The following is a 16,105-nucleotide window of genomic DNA, read 5'->3' on the forward strand; positions in this document are numbered from 1 at the left end:
ATGTCACACTAAACTTCTGACTTCTTGTCAAAAAGCCGACAACTCTATAAACATAGCAAGGCAGGACATCTTGCCTGGGTTTTATATCTCAGAATAGAAGTAAAGGCAGTTTGTGGATATACTGATAATCCTGCTCTAGCAGTCTTTCCAGAGAGAAAGAAGAAACCTTAAGGGGATACCACAGAGAGAGAAACATTCACAGTCCTGAAAAAACAAGGGTTGTTTGAAGGCCCTTTTGGGAATATCATGGTGCCGGGCAATTTTTCTTTCAAAGAATAAAGGTGGTTCAAGTTAATACTGTCTGTGGGTTTAGAAGGGGTTCAGCCAACAGTCTAGCAGACATGCTGCTCAGTTCAGCACCTCAGAGGCTGTCTACAAACTCAACTCTATCTAGGTCATGGAGGTCTCTGATTATGGAGACAACACAGTGATACACCACAACCACTCATTTACACAAAATACAGGACAGCTTCATTTAGCCCAATACAAAACCTTTACTCAGACTCCATAATTCATGGATAATTGCTGAAAATATTTAGTCTGACTAACATTTTCTTTCCAATAAAGACCAGCTAATTACCTGTGTGTACTATTTAATTGTCCACCACCCTATAAACATGCATGGATACAAAGGCCAGCAGTAAAGTCAGCAATAATGCAAACAGAAGAGTGCTGCTGAAACTGCAAGAGACGGGGGGTGGGGGGTTTCTACTAACTCCCCAAGGAGGGAAGGCAATGGGGAAGTGGTGAGGGGTAAACTTCAGACAAACAGTGTGTGCTTTGTTTGTTTTTTTTTCCCAACCCCCTGAAAAACCAGAGTCTGTCATCCATTCTGACCCAACAACAACATCTGTAAGCAATTGCTGGCTTACAAAAAGAAGGATAAGAAAAAAAAACACAATGCAATTACCCCCCCTACCAATCAAAACAGAATTAAACAAGAGCTCGTCCTCTAATCACTCCCACATGAATACATATGTAGCCGTCATTCACAACCAAAGACATTTTTGTCCTACTTGCACAGATATCATCTCAAATCAGTGTTGCATGCATTTGACAGAGAGGATGCTTTCATTTCTCTGAGCCTCTGCAGCATGAGCCAGTTAATCACTAAAACATGTGCAGCGCATGTACAGTATGCCTGCATGATAACTGATAGGTGCTACTCCGTAACTTTTATGTCCAAGAACTGAAACGATCAGAGAAAAGAAGCATGAGAGAACCAGCTTTACAGATGTCGTTAAATAGCTCCCAACACACTTTGCATAGCAAGAGTGCATACATGTACTGTATGTGCGTCTCCTTGTCATCCCCAGCTGGGTCAGGGCAGAGCAAAAAAGAGAAAAAGTGAAGTGAATCCGAGGGTCAGAACTGGGAGTTTGCAGGGGAGGCGAGGAGAAAGCGGGGCATTCCACTGGTCGGGCAAATATTCACAAGTCCAAGCCACTGAAGCGTGTCTGACCGGCCTTTTGTGTTCCACAAGGCAGGCCACAGTTCCAAAGCAGCAATTAAAAGCAGAACCTTTTCACCCATAATCCCTCTGACCTGGGTGCCCACACCCAATCCTGCAGATGTTCCTGTTTTTGCTTTAGTCTTTTGTGCTGCTCATTTTGGCCCTGTCCCACTCTCCAAAAATTCACCAAAGACACATCCATCGCTGTTTACATCAAGACATTAACATGTGGGAAGGACGTTTCCTGACGTGAAAAAGGTTTTTTGTGTTATAACCTGAGGATGGAGACCTAAAGAATTTGTCCAAGTGTCATGTCATTATTATGTAACACTCTGAATCTTCACTGAAGAAAACAAACATCAGACCTTTACATTGATTCTGCATCAGCTGTATGTCACAGAGGCCAGCTACTGAAGACGGCATTACAACTAGGCATTAGTTGCTGCCGCTGCCCAAATTAAATGTTAATTTCATATTAATGTCTTTCCTATGAAATGTCTGTCCTACACCCAATTAGAGAAGAGAGAAAGAGGGTGTATCTTTATTTGTGCTCAACTATAATCCTTCCACACTGAAAGGGAGACGATTAAACAGGTTTAAAATACCACAATTCAGACTGTTCTCCCGAAAAAAAAAAAAAAAAAACATTCTTATTTTATAAGCACATTAAGCAAATCAATTTAACATAAATTACACGCCTTGGTGACAAAGGCGCTGAGTTGAAAGTCATCTGCAAATTGTACACATCAAAGTGAAACACTAAAATAAACTTTTGCCTTTGATAGAAAAATATCTTTTTTTTTCTACGTGCAAGCATTAACAACTGCTTTGTTTTGTTTTTTCTGTCTGTACAAGCTTAAGTTTGTGATACTGCTTAAGGTGTAATTCCATTTCATTTGGTCACTGGGATCACATTTGCAAATGCAAACACACTCGCTCGTACGCACACACACCTTGAACCTGGGGGATATTTCTATATAAACTCTTGAAGTGTCTTCTTAGATTTGGCCCCCTCCACCCCTCACAGACGGGGTACTGTATTTGTGTTCATTTCATTAGGGCGACTGTTCAGTGTCGAGGGCCCCCTGAGGGGGGAGACTGGCAACGGCACAGCATTCATCATCATTACATCAGCGACCACCGAGATCTGCTATCTTAGGCTTATCAACACTGCACAAACACACCGCAGCACAGCGAGTTAGAGGGGAGGGGAGCGATTGGAGATGGAGACGATTGAGGAAGATTGTGAGCAAAAGTGGGATAACAGGGGGAGAAAATGAATGGCGAAAGGGAGGAGCGTGAAAGTGTGTGTGTGTGTTTGTGTGTGTGCATGCATGTGTGTTGCACCTCACTGTGCCCCTACATGCCTGCACATGTTTTCCTGTGTGTACAACGTGTGTTTTGCACATTTTGCAGCTATGCCAACAACATTAAGGGCTCCTGCACAGCTGGAATAACTAAAATACTGAGGGGCGAAGAGGGGGGAGGAGTCTAGGCCCCTTCAGCAAGATTAGCTGAATCCAGCAACAAAACAATATACGCTGGCTCGGGCTGCATGTGTTTGCATTGGATAAGGTCAGTGAGGGAGTGAGGCCCCTTAAGGAGACTGTGGAAGTGCTCGGTGGTGGTTATAGGGCCTGTCATGGGTTCAGTATCCCTCCTGAGGAGGTGTTCCCAAACTCAATGACTTTCAGAGGAAACCACATACTTAGGTTTCCATGCTGTGTTCAACACTGCACTTAGAGTTGCCCTTGGCCTTGGAAGGCAAAGGGGAAGGAGGTGGGGGTTTTGGGGATTTGGTGGCTGTGGCTCCTATTCACCAGTGAAACTTAACATTGTGCCCAGATGGCACTAAGTCTGGCCTACAGCTGATGGGGACCAGCCCCTCAAGTAAGGGCCATTTAGCAGGAATTAGTCACACCCTGCCACACACACATATATCAAATCCCAGATATGCACTTGCAAACTGGTTTAGTGCTGGGCCTTCTCAACCTTTTGTGCAGCGTGACATGGTTGTGCTATTTGCATTGTTCGCCATTTACATGTTTCTGTATTATCGTACCACAGTGTGTGAGTCCCACATTTTCCAGTTACGTTGCAATAACGTTATTGATTTTATTCATTTATATAAATTTTTATTGATTATTTATTAAAAGCTCTCATAAATACTGTAGGGTAAGACCCATTTTTTGTTTTCTGTCTTAAAATGAAATCTAATCTCCTCTTAACAACAAACGATTCAAGGCTGCTGTTATAAATGCACTTGACAAAATTTGAAAATTCAAAGTCAGTGCAAATGAAAAGTGTATATTTTTGTCAAGGACAAACAGTGCAACAACACAGCCCATCAGCAGCTTTTAGCAGCGCTAATACGATTATCTTCGCATGCGTCTTGGTCCCTCAGACCTTTCCACTTAAGATGCTTTGGAGGGCTGGTGAGGGACCCTGTGCATTGCACAGCAGAATGAGCTGAGTGCATCTTACATTCCTGTGTAACAAACCCATACGATGTAATCATAACGCTTACATGATGCCTCTTTTACACTCACTACCCAGTAGATAAGGGCAAAATAAAGCATGCACCACAATGGAAATGTTGCGCCTTTTCCCTGCAGCCCCCTGCTTATTAAATTGTTTATTTATTTATTTTGACTTTGCATTTGTTGAGCCACTTGTATCAGGGCAAGTGGGGCTGTGTAGACTAGACAATGGGTAATGCGGGAAGATTTGTTGCCGTGGTGGCCCAGTTGTGCAGTAGTGGTTTCCCCTGCTCTCCACTTTTTTCACTTTCTTCCTATGCTAAATGGTTGAGCCTTTGTTTGATCAGACAGGCTTCCTGATTCTTGGGAATATGCTTGTTCAGCCATTTGCTAGAGGCCAAACCAAACAATGCAACCTATTACTTCAGCAAAATACTATGATGGTACTTGGAAAGAAAGAAAAACATATCCAGAAGTTTATGTCCTCAACTTGCCAAGATTAACAAAATTACAAAATTAGTTTTCCACACTTTATTACAGATTATACTCATATAGCACCCACACAAGCACTTAAAATTCACTTTGTTGGAAAAATCACAAACTGTAACAGCCGTCAACACATACTCTACACCTACACTTTCCACTTGCACATGGCGAATACTGTAAAGCACAGGAGAGTGCAGTCTCTATACTGTCAGTGGGCCTTCTCATCTCCAGTGAAAACAGTCTTGTGTCTGTGGAGGCATTCTTCATATGAAGCTTTAGAAGGCACTCTGCAAAGACGCCACAACCAGAGAGCGATGACAACATCCTTCGTTGTGTTTTCACAGTGAAAGAGTACATGTTACGCTGCGTGCTGCGTTGCTTAAGAGCGCAGTTCCTGTGTAATGGGTGTCAGAGACAGGGAGAAGCTGTTTCGACTGTGTTTGAGAGTGTGTGACAGTGTGTATAGGAATAGATGCACCAGGTGCTCCTTCCAATATGCAAGTGCGATCACTGTGTGCAGAACATAAATAAGAGAGGGGACCCCAGGGAGGGGATGAGTGGAGGAAGAGAATTTCCTGTACTGTTGAAAACCTCACACACATCTCTCTCTCTCTGTCTCTCTCTCTCTGTCTCTCTCTCTCTGCCACCTCCTCACGTGTGCACTCAGAGAGGGATCAAGCAGATAGATGGTCCTGTATGAGTGTAGTGGCAGCAGGTACGGCTTTGACAGAAGGTCTTCACACTTGGCCCAGGGGACTGTAGAATACACTCCTCTTATCCTCTGCGCCTTTGAGAGAGGCGTATCACAATGAGCAGTGCTTTTTGAGGTAACTGAACCACTGAGAGAAAACTGTACAGCTGCAGGTTACAGAGTCATTGTGAAACTCTCCTGCCCATTTGGGCTTGAAGTTCCCTTTCTCTTCAGTTCAGTTTTCCTCCTGACTTATTTTGTGAATACTCCCTCTCCTATTCTCATTCTTTCTCTTCTCCTTTCTATCTCTCTTTTCTTTCCTTCATTCCTCTGTGTCATTGGGTAAGTGTTTGAGCGGAGTGAGTCAGTGTGGCTGTGTGATTAATGACAGGCACTGGCGTCTCCGGGGCCGAACACTAACAACAGCCAGGGGGCAGTGCGATAATGCGCAATAATAAAGCCAGCAGACAATCAGCCAGGCAAAGCAAGGCCTATTAGCTAGCCCCATCAGGACGGCTAAGTGAGAAATTAGCCCTTCCCAAGCTCCGCCACAATTCATCAAGTGCTGCCCCTGAATCCCCCCTCAAGAAGTCATAATGTTTACTTAAAGATTGGCCTCGATGCCCCAGTGGTGAGCTTTATTGGCTCTTATTAATTCCCGCCCTGGCCCTCGCGGCCATGCCATCTAAACTGAATTAAAGGGGTGAAAATTGGATGAGATGAAGTTGTCTTGGTGTTTCGCTCTCGCATGATAAAGCTGGACCCAAACAGAGGGAGACTTGAAAAAAATAATAAATGGGGGGCAAACAAATTGGGATGTAAAAGAATGCTGAATGAAGCTGTCCTAAAATGTGCCGCAGTCAGTCAAAGGAATGCAGGGCGAGAGGGGGGGAGAGAGAGAGAAAATGAAGAAATGGCATTTAATGCTAGACTTCCTGTGTGGATGGGAACGGATCCAAGAGGGTAACACTGGGTCACACATTCCTCAGATGCAGAGACAGATTATTCTGATGTATCTTCACATTCTCCTTATCTTTTATCAGGCAGGCCGAAAAATACCTTCAAATAAAACCACTCTATCAGCACGCCGACCTTAATTCAACATGTCAGTGATGGAGAGGAGTAAAAAGGGGAGGGAGTACACTCACACGGTGTACATGCTCTTAATGAGGTGGCCATGCTGGTCTTAAACCAACAGAACAATGAATCACACATACACTAAATGGGTGTAGTTTCATTCATCTACATTTTATATACATTATGACAATTATATTTATAATTTATAATTCAGTCAGTGACGCCAATCTGGCAACTGATGTTTGAGAAAACGAAACGGCTTTCATAATAAAACAACTCAGAGCGAATGGCCCTCATGCAGGTCTGTAAGTGGAGCATACAAGTTAGGAGTCTCATCCTTGTGAACTGTGGGTCTGTGTTACAGGATTGGCGGCAGGTGAGACTGTGCTCTATAGAGTAATGTGGAGTATACCGCAGCTGAGGTGTGAGATCAAAGACAGATGAAGCTCCCAGAGACTTCGAGCTACCTGACGGCTCTCCCAACGGCAGCATCAGGAGACAACTCTCTCCCTTCACTTTCATATCAGCCACAGAGCCCCCCCATCCCTCTGCGCCAGCTCGTAGGCTCCAAACACACACACACACACACACACACACACACTCACAAGAAGTCTCAGAGGATTTGGCAGTGCTGCCAAACCTGTACCTCACCTACAGCAACACTCCTACACACACACACATACACACACAGACAAACACGCTGTTGCTCATCAGAAACCAATGCATCAAAAACACACTGTTGAATATTTCGGATTTCGGGAAGAAACTCCCAGCCCAGTGAAAAAGACTCACGCAACTCAAATACCAAGGCAGTATCACGCTAGAATGAGACGTCATAAACTGAGTGTTCCAACAAAAAAACTTGACAGAAACTCTATAAAGTGCACAGTCACAAAATGGCCCCCTGAAAATCCCCAGCATTAAGAGCAAGGAACGAGACTGTCATTAGAAAGGCAGCCCCCTCAGGCTCGCCGACTTGATCATGAGGAAGCCAAACATCTGGGTGTAGTTGCTCTTTTCAGCTGTTTGCAACCCCGCCTCAAATAAATCAGGGAGCTATAAAGCCATTCCTTAGGACAGCTCCTAAACAAACATGCTCGACACTTGCCGGCTCACTCACTCACCTCCGCGTGCTCAAGCATCCCGGGCCGGATAATGCAGGCAAATACATTTGTGAGGAGGAGGAGGAGGAGGAGGAGGAGGCCTTAATTGGAGTGTTTGACGGATGCCTGGGGTTAATTGGGAAGCATGGAGAGCAGCTGGCTCCACGGTGGAAGTTGAGACAGGGATAATAAGTTCATCCATTGCAGGAGAGACAGTTAGTGATGAATCAGATCAGAGGAACAGTGTACTGTAATCATCCTAACATCTCCCCTCCTCCACCCTGCTCTCCTGACAAGCAGAGACAACCTGGCTCCCAGCTACGCAATCTGGCACCTATCACACAGGACTGACAGTCCCAGAGAAAAGATCACCCGCCGATGCTTCACACACACGCACACACACACACACACACACACACACACACACACACACACATTTTTGTATAGCAGTCAGTGTGAGGACACTCATTGGCATAATGCATTCCCTAGCCCCCTACTGTTGAGTAGGCCATGCTAATCTACTCCGTTTCAGTTTTTATTTTTATTACATGTACTGCTTCACCCTAAACTTTACCCTAACCCAGCAATTCAAACACCCTTCTCCTTGCGAGGACCGGCTAAAATGTCCTCAGTTTGTTAAAACGTCCTCAGCTCAATGGTTAAAAATGCTCACAAATGGCCCTCACAATGACAGCCATACAAGCACTCTAATTACCTACACATACAATAACTCTTACCTCTAGGACATAGAACCTAGTTTATAAGTTCACTGGTCGATTGTATGTAAATCTCTCCAACAATGTGTGTACTAATGGCTTATTACCCTGCGTTAGTTGGTTTGCATTGATCTCTATGCCAGAGGGAGATGGGGAAACTAGAGCAGTTTGCTGCTCATATGTACAAAGCAGGACTATAATCACATCCCAGCTTGTTTCAATAAAAGCAACATTAACATAAACCATCTCAAAAACACTAAAACGTTCACCCCCGCTTGGTCCGTGCAAGAAAAACAGGGGAAAAAAACTTTCCTGGATTACAGGGTAATCAAGGCCATATGGGATGGGGTTTTATAACTTTGTGTGTCTCTCTAAAGTGTATAGATTGTGTCTCCATAGATTATGACTTTCTAAACGAGAAGTCTCTGTTTCCAGAGGAAAGCATTCTTAACCGGTATATATAAAGAGAAAGAAAATGCTCCTCTCTCTCTCGGTAGCTCTAAAGGCTTTAGCTATAACACCGAACTCAGTTCCTTGTGCTGGAAGGGTGGGTGGAGGAGCGCTTGGGAGCTGAATGAAGCCCAGGTAGAGTCATAGGCAGTAATGGGAGGAGACAGGGACTTAGAGCGCCACACAAAAGCCAGGCTTTATAAATAATTCCAAAAGCTAACAGGATCCCTTGTATGTGTGAATCTGTGAAATACATTCACACATGAATGCACACACCTGCATACACACACAGTGCAACCAGGGGGAATAGGTTATTCACACTGCTCCACTGGGGCTGTTGTGTGGCTGACCTGCCTAGATTGGTAAATTTGGCTGAATATGGTTCTTGCATAGATGCAAAAATGTCTTGAACAACAGGAACGTTCATTTCAGCAAGACCTACACACACGTTTACACCCTCGTACACTCACTCACTCATAATGCAGGGCAGCAAAGCACACCGGAGACCTGTCTTGTAAATCTCTTTGTGAAAGCAGCTTTGGGGGTAGACAGGGGCTTACATACTGAGCCCTGAGGTAGAGCTACAGACTCCACTCCCTCTAACCCCCCCAATGGTCGTTCTCCCTCTCCCACACACATACTCTGTGCTCTCGTCTTCTCTCTCTTCCTCGCTTTCCATCTACCCACATTTCCTCCACCTTTCCTTCCTTTCTCGCACCTTTTCCGTTGCTCTCTCTCTTTCTCCCTCCCTCCATTCTCCCCTTTCCCCTCTCTCCTCCCCTCTGTCCCAGCATAGGCTCCAGAGCACTGGTCCTTAGCCCTGCAGGCTCCTGTGGTGTTGCGGTGACTAATGTCCTGCCTTTGCTCAGACAATGAGTTTGAGACTGAGCCGGGAAAGTGTTGAGGAGGGAAAAATACTCCAGCACCTTTGACAAATGAAACCCTTCGCACTCCCATGTCCACTAAGGGAGGCTTTACAATGTCGCGCTCCACGCTCCACATCCTCCAAGGGACGGCTGCAACCCGCAAAGCCGCATCTAGGGGAATATAATGAATTCTTTGGGAAGTCTAACCTTGCTTTCTTCATGAATAAGATATATTTCTAAAGCATGTCGACCCCTCTTAATAAAAACACCAGTGTGGCAGGAATAGCCAAAGCCGTTTTAGGGCCTCATGTCCACCTTAATATTTCTGTTTCTCTATAAATTTTCTCAGACCCACTTCTTTCCAGGCCTGTCATTGCAAGGCCAGTCCTACATTTTCTCTAGAAGGTGGAGGTTCCATGATGACAAACTGTCATTAAAAATGGCTGGAGTCCCCCTTTTTCAAGGAACTCAAACTCTTAGATGCTCCCTCCTCTTCTTCATGTACCCTACCCCCATGCAATCCTGAAAGGAACTGGGCTTTGTCTGAGGGGCAAAGGAGAAGTGGAATCCCCCCCACCACCACCGCCACCCTTACCCCTACCTCCCCTCCCCAAACCCTGTTCCTCACTCCCTGCGGAGTATTGTTAAAACACAGCCCCCTCTCCTTCCACGGCCCGGGCTCTTAAAACAGCGTGCTTTGCATGAGAAAAAACGATTAGTCTTCAAATGCTGCGCTGTCAAAGGAGGGCTCTTTCAGGTTGGGGCAGAAATTTGCTCAGATAGTAGAGTTCCTCTTTTGTTTTTCTAAGATGAGGCATTATTAGAGCCAGGGGTCTGTTAGCATTCATTGCTGAGAAGAACACACTAGAGGGGTTTATACGGGATGCCCGCACCCCTCCTTTTCCAACTTGCCCCAAGTCCGCAGCGGACGGAAATGAAGGAGCAGACCAGGGGAAGAGGTGCTCATCTAAACATGTTTGAAGAGCAGAGAGAATGTCTGGGTCTGTGCTTCTTTAAGGTATTAACCTTGGGATTTACATTTGACATTGAAACAATAGAGCTCCCCTTGACCTCCACTCCAGGATGCAACAAGACTCAGGGATAACTCCCTCTGGAAGACAACTACAAGCAGCGTGGGATAGCACACACAATGTCAGCATTATTGTATGACAATGCATAACCTAATTACTAATGTAAGGAAGGAATTTAATATAGAAAAGTTTAGAATATAGTTTCTCATACTCAAATAAATTTGGTGAGGAAAAGTATGTGCGTACTGGACTCGACAGAGCCTGGTTCATGGCCTCAAACATCAAGAAACAGGAGTAAGTGACAGATCATTGTTCACAGCGAGCGGTCGGTTCATCTGTCCCCCAATCACCACCCCAATGAAAACGCACAGACCCCCTCATGGATGCCACATTCGGCTTCCATCAAAGCGCACACAATGCCACGTCTGCAATAACAGCCTAAGCCCCAGGAAACTGTGTCTTTAGGTGCTCAACTTTACACACAGCCCATAAGCAAATGGGCCCCAAACCAAAGCACTTCACCTCTTGCTGCTATACTTCACACTGCAGACTTAAAGACATTTTTACGGCAGCTACAGCAAACAGAGGAGGGAATGAGAGGCGCCCTCGTGTAGGCGCGAGTTGTCCTGTTTCTCCTCAAGCGTGTGAGACAAAAAAAACGCAGCCGCTAACTGGCACACTCTGCATTCTCGCACTTATACCTGCATATTTGCAATAAAATTTGCCGTGACCTACAACAGGTCGTGTGTTAAGCTGTCAAACACAACTTCATTGATTGTAAATTAAAATCACTTAAACCCCATATTCGTGACTGTTTTTCCTGTGTTTTATTCGTTTTCATTGCTGTCTTTGGTGCCTCACTCCGGGAGAGCAGTTCTCCATATTAATTGAGTTTCCAACAGGCCAGAGCCATGTAAAACAAATAAGATCTCTCTCAGCTCCTGCTAAGGTAACTTAAGTTATTTCTGTTTTTCCTCTGTGTTCTTAATTCTTTAAGCCACATAAAAAAACAAGGAAAAAGAAAAACAAGACAACATAAAAACACATATGTTATATACAAGTAAAAGAAGAAGAGACAGAGAAAGAAAAGGAGAAGCGCAAATGGGCAGCAGAATGCGAATGTACTTGGATTGTGATGACTCTTGTGTTGTTTGTCAAAGCCTAAAGTGTATTAAGATTCCTGAATGTGAGTAATAGACATATCTAAAATGACTGTATGATATCTAGAGGCCCTCCCCCCGCACTCCCCCCACTGTACGCCTTATCCAAAGACATCACCCGGCTTGAAAGGTGCCTTTAGTAAGCTCCTTGAAGCGGGGAGCAAGGGTCCCACTCTGGGACAATGATGGTTGAGGTGGAGTGGAGTCGAGGGAGCAGGAACACATAGCATATTAAATCTGCTGGCAGAGCTGGGTCGGCCGCGCGGAGAGCCAGAGAGCCAGATCTGAGGCATGCCCTGAAGGGATGGCTGGGCCTGGGGATTAGGAGGCCGAGGAGAGCCCTCACGCACCCAAAGACCCCTTCTTGTCTCTGCTCGCACGCAAATGCATCCAGACACTTTGACGCTCCTCAGGTTTGCCATCTCAGCCCAACTTTTCATAGTGCACCTCACAAACCACACCAGCACACACACACACACACACACTCACACGCTCTCATGAACAGCCTTTTTTCCCTCAATCACTACCTCAGTCTGACTTGTCCTCTGTCTTTCCCCACTGTGTCTGTTTCATTTGATGTCAACATATCAAAGTACCAAATCATCAAAGTGAGAGATTTCTTTTGGGGGCCATCTATTCAACTACACCAGTTATATGCAAGGGAAGCAACAGCTAATCATATTACACAGGGAATTACTCCAAACTGACACCTCCCAAGAAACAGGGCATGTTGCAAAAGCACAAAACTGAAAAAACAAAACCTTCAGAACCTTCAACACCATCAAACTAAATACTAAAAGTACACCACAGCCTTCATTATCTTAAGGAAAATCTACTTCCTTCACATTATCCTCCTTTTAACAAAACATTTGCCACCTCTCTGAGGGTTTCAGGATGCAGCATTAGCCCAACAACACAGCTCATTAAGGCCTTTTGCATACAACCCTGATAACAGGTATTCTTGCTGCAGGGTGTAAAAGGCCTGAGGACAGAACCTGCCTTTAGCTGTGAATGCAGGGCCTTAAAAAAAGAGGAGAGGGCCATAACTCAAGAGCTAATAGCATTTCATCTCCATGCATTAACATGACAGCCCTTATTCTGCCAGGTCGCCGGGTCATGGGTGTGAGCTAGTGTCGCTATGCATAATTTTGCTTAAAGGAGTTAAGTAGATAACACAGCACGCTGCTGCTATCTGACGGGCTGACTCCTGCAGAGGGAAACGTTATCCGCCTGTTCTTCATGTATGGAGCTCAAGAAGCAGAGAGCGGCAATGATACATCTTCGCTGGCTACAGTAAGCGAATGGCTCTGAGCTGTGCATCTCATTCCAGCAGATTAGCATCTTAAACACTGCTGCATTCATCACTGCTGCTGCATCATAATGAGACAAAGTCCTTTTTCTTGGTCAAGGTGCACCTGTGTGACATCAGTATCACCTTTGCCTAAATGTAATACTACAACAATATTAAGTGCACACATAATAATAACACGTTTATATACAGAAAGTGTAATTACCAAATGGTTTATCAAGTTGTTTTATATGGTAAATCACATTTGGAAAATTCACTTAGATTGCACATTGTTGTGAAGAAATAGAAATTAATGTCATTCATTATGTGTAACATCAGCAGAATATTGAAGCCTTCAAAAATGTGACTTATTCACATACATTATGTGACATATTAATGTGACTGAACACACTTCATTTAACGGTGGTGGATAATATTACAATCTATCTACAGTGAAAATGAAATCAGATGGCATCTTAATTTTGGTCTCTAAAAATAATGGTACAAATGTGATCATATTGTATTTTTAATTATCAGTATAATTTTAAAATGCTTAATTAACAAATAACAGGCCACAAAATGCAAAACATGCAGAGCACAGCTCTCGTTGTTTAATATCTACAATTACATTTACAAAAGATTTTCATGTTGTCATTTTAAAATTAAAGACATTAGGCCTAAAATCTGTGGACTTACAGGCCTGATGTGTCAGCTTTTTATTTTTTATGTGTTTTATTGCCCACTTGGAATGCCTGTGAAATGTTATTTTATTATTATAAATAAAATAGAGCAAATATTAAATGACAGTTTATGTGACAGTCCCTTATTTATTTTATTGCACAAATGAATTGAAATGAAACTCTGCCCAAAGCCAAAATCCCAAGCCAAGATAAATGATGGAGCTGCCTCATAAAAATGACTTTAAGGAGATTTTTATCTGCGCAAACTTGTGCTGTTAAACATCTTATTCTGTGCGTTCAGTCACTGTTCCGTCTCAAGGCAGCAAGTCCTCCGTTAATAATTTGTCAAGTGTCAGAAAAAGGAGGATTTGAGCTGCACCGCATGGTTGAGCACCTCGGACCTTCACAGTCTGTACGAAACCCGAGAGCAGACAAGCAGATAAAATGTGGAACAGCTGGCGAGGACAGGAGGGAAAGTTTCAAACAAATATCTGCACATGTGGAAGCTCGGGGGCTCCTGGACCCCTCAAAACGAACACACAGATTTCTGTTAAAGACTTTTTTTTTTTTTTTTTTTACCAATATACATGTGCGTCCACGTGAATTTGTTTTGTTAATGTCTGATTTTTTTTTATGACTGTCTAAAAAAGGGACAACCCCATGATTACATTAATCATAATTATGCTAATTCCAGTGGTTTCAAATAAACTAAATTATAGCAGATTTATACTATTTCTCATTTTGCTTGGGGCCCCATAAAATTCTCCACATGGACCCCTGCGGTGCTACAGACCCCACTGTAATGGGTTTAAATTTCAACAAGCACATGCACATGCCTTTGAACACGCTATGATCTACAGATGTAATCCAAAATAATTTGGATCGTTATGCAAACTGAATGATTTTTACACTTTATAAAGCAGATGAAGGTTAAAAAAAAGGATGATATGAATTATTTGCTTTAACTTACAAAAACTGACACAAATAAAAAAAAGTGCACTGAAAACATCAAAGATTATTTCAGCTTAGTTTCACCTGTTTAAATGTTTAAATGAATATTAGCAGATATCTTCCTAAAATCATGTGTGTATCAAAAAAAAAGGCCTCAACTTGACTTCCTCATGTAAAATGCTCAAGTGGCAGAAGAGCTGTAAAATTAAATATATCTATAATGTCAAAGGTCAAGGGTCAAACTTTGTTTGGGTTTTTTTTTTTCCTTTAAATAAATTGTATCTGAGCATGCTCTCACATCTTCTCTAAGTCTGCCGCACTCCAACAGAATAAATTAAATCAATAACAGACATTGACACATGTATATAAATATGCATATTTCCCCCCACCCACACACACACACACACACCCGTTTCTTTAGGCACAGGTCCAATAAAGTTTCAGTTCCAAACTCTCTGCAGAATACACGTGTTTTTTTCTGCTCTGTCTTGTAAAACATCAAAAGATCCAAAAAAAAAAAAAAAAAACACGCTTGTTTTTCATTAACGCCAAACTTTGTGCAACTCCAGACAAGTTTTGTTTTGTTTTTTTAAATGCACACGTCTCATACGTGTTAAGTGTGCCATTCGGGGCTTTCTATCAAACTAGCCTGCACTTATTTCACAGAGAATAAATCACAGCCAGGCCAAGTTTGAACACGGGCTGCGGTGCGCAGGGATCCCCACATCGAGGAGCGAGTTCATCAAAACAAATGGTTTCAGACGAGAGCTCCTCCAGCTAATCCACTTCACGTCTCCATCTAAACTTGTGTGAAACTCCATCGTTTGGAAAACGTGAAGCCTGAGCTGCTTCACACAGTCAGTCTGACTTCACAAGGTTTTCAAAGTAGACAAATGAGCGCAACAATGCCAAACAAACAAAAAGTCTATCTCGCCTTTGTGAATTTCTAACAGTTTACTTACTTCTTTTTTTTTTTGGTGATATCTGGTTATTCTTGACTCTTTTTTTTTAAATCTTCTTAGAAAATAAGGGGATTTGTCTTCTTTCTTCTTCTCCTCTTCCCAACTTGCAGATGTGCCTCTGGAGTTGCCTGGGACTTTCTCTTTTTCTTTTTTTTTTTTTTACGCTGCGAGTCCAACTCCAAAGCGGCGCTGCCAGAGTTTTTCCTCTTGTGAGTCTTTCTCCTCCTTCTCACAGTTTGCTGTGTTCAACCACCGCCGGACTACCACCATCAGTCTGCCGATAATATCTGCCGATAGCAGACCGCAGATGTGCGTAAAAAACAACATAAGCGTGAGAGAAGCGCATGGAGAGTTATTCCATTTAGTGCGCTTTTTCGAGGAGAAGAGAGAGGGCGAAGTGTGGGACTCCAGCTGCTCCTTCCCTCGCTTGACTCCTCCCTTCGGATTGCTCCCTCCTTTACTCACTGCCTCCCTCCTTTTACATTTGGTGCACCCCATTTCTTTCTTTCTTTCTTTCTTTCTTTCCTTCTTGTTGCCATTTTGGAAACTTAAAAAAAAAAAAAAACATTACCAGTAACAGACCCTGAACAGACACTGACTCTTGTTAAGCAACTATTTATTGCGTATTTACAAAACTCTTCAAAGAAATGTTTGTTTTTTACTGAAAACACTGTTGTGTTGTGTTTGTTCCTGTTTATGTCCTGTTTGCTT

General features: G+C 43.4%; 1 protein-coding gene across 1 annotated transcript in view; it reads right to left on the reverse strand.

The window, feature by feature from the left end:
* gli3 (GLI family zinc finger 3) overlaps positions 1–15,804 on the reverse strand; it is an 83,991-nt gene extending 68,187 nt beyond the window's left edge. The window contains exon 1 of the mRNA XM_026362756.1: positions 15,395–15,804. The gene's annotated coding sequence lies outside the window, so the exon portion shown is untranslated. The remainder of the gene's footprint in view (positions 1–15,394) is intronic.
* Positions 15,805–16,105: the final 301 nt, after the last annotated feature.

This window comes from Anabas testudineus, chromosome 2 (genome assembly GCF_900324465.2).
Source record: "Anabas testudineus chromosome 2, fAnaTes1.2, whole genome shotgun sequence".
NCBI classification, from domain to species: domain Eukaryota; kingdom Metazoa; phylum Chordata; class Actinopteri; order Anabantiformes; family Anabantidae; genus Anabas; species Anabas testudineus.